The sequence below is a fragment of the Berghia stephanieae genome, chromosome 12 (genome assembly GCF_034508935.2).
Source record: "Berghia stephanieae isolate SIO BIC M18660-M18661 chromosome 12, UCSD_Bste_1.3, whole genome shotgun sequence".
In the NCBI taxonomy this organism is placed as follows: Eukaryota; Metazoa; Mollusca; class Gastropoda; order Nudibranchia; family Aeolidiidae; genus Berghia; species Berghia stephanieae.
The window spans coordinates 30,835,450-30,837,113 of NC_088371.1; positions in this window are offsets into that span (position 1 = coordinate 30,835,450).

Sequence of the window (1,664 nt, forward strand, 5' to 3'; positions counted from 1 at the left end):
TATATATATATATATATATATATATAGAGAGAGAGAGAGAGAGAGAGAGAGAGAGAGAGAGAGAGAGAGAGAGAGAGAGAGAGGGGTAGGGGGAAGAGAGATGGTAAGGTTCGGAAGAATAAGGGAGCCGGTAAGTTTTTTAGTTTCTCTTCCATGTTGTTTTTCATGAGTCTTTATTTATGATTTTTAATCGTCTTGCCTGACACAAGGATGTTGAAATTAAGGTAAACTCTGGGCATTTGAGAAATGTGTTGATGGAATTGTTACCAGAAACTAATTAGGAGAGAAACGTATAAGAGAAGCAGGGGTAGGGATGGGGAAGGACACTATATTATTATTATGTGGTCTTGTAGTATGACACGCACTTTCGGATAGGAAGGTCCTGGATTCGAGCCTCGCTCGGCGTATAGTTGAGTCCTTGGAAAAGGCTCCTTACTCACATTTTCTCACCGTACTCAGGTGTAAAATGAGTACCTGGCCATTAACATCCATGTCTCTGTCCGAAAAAAATGTAATATCGCCTATCAGGCGTCATGTCTCGTCCTACATGCTAAGTGTTGCTGTTGGCCAAGGACCCCTTGTAAAGCGCTTTGAGCACGTTTAGTGGATATTGCGCTATATAAAAGCTCAGTTTTTAAAAATAAATATCATGTGTCGCTGTGGTGCAGACAGTCTTGGACTCACAACACGATCGATCTCAATCAGATCGGAGGATTCGAACCGGCGATTAGAGACCACATTTGTATGGCTGTAAAAAAGAAAAAAAATATGATAATGTTGTTATGACAACAATAATAATAATAATAATAATAATAATAATAATAATAATAATAATAATAATAATGATAATAATAATAATAATGATAATAATAATATAATAATAATAATAATAATAATAATAATAATAATAATAATGATAATAATAATAATAATGATAATAATAATAATAATAATAATAATAATAATAATAATAATAATGATAATAATAATAATAATGATAATAATAATAATAATAATAATAATAATAATAATAATAAATAATAATAATATAATAATAATATAATAATAAAATAATAATAATAATTAATAATAATAATAAAATGATAATAATAATAATAAATAATAATAATAATAATATAATAATAATAATAATAATAATAATAATAATAATAATAATAATAATAATAATGATAATAATAATAATAAATAATAATAATAATAATAATAATAATAATAATAATAATAATTAATAATAATAATAATAATAATAATAATAATAATAATAATAATAATAATATAATAATAATAATAACAATAATAATAATAATAATAATAATAATGATAATAAATGAAAGGGTAAATGAATACAATGGGTTTTTTTAATATAGCTATTTTAACTCACTCAACCCTAGAGATTTTTGCTACTTTTCAAGATGGGAAAAAAAATGTATTAAAAATGATCATGTACATAGATAGTTTTATTCAACTACCATTAACCTGCAAAACGATAAAACATAAGTTTTGATACTACGCCTATAATTGTGTCATAAAAAATGTAATAAATAGTCATAAGGTAAAAGTAACCCGGGCAAAACTACGTATATAGTCGGTGTTAGGGATGAATGAGTTAACGATTTGGAGGAAAATTAAACTTCTTTGCTTAG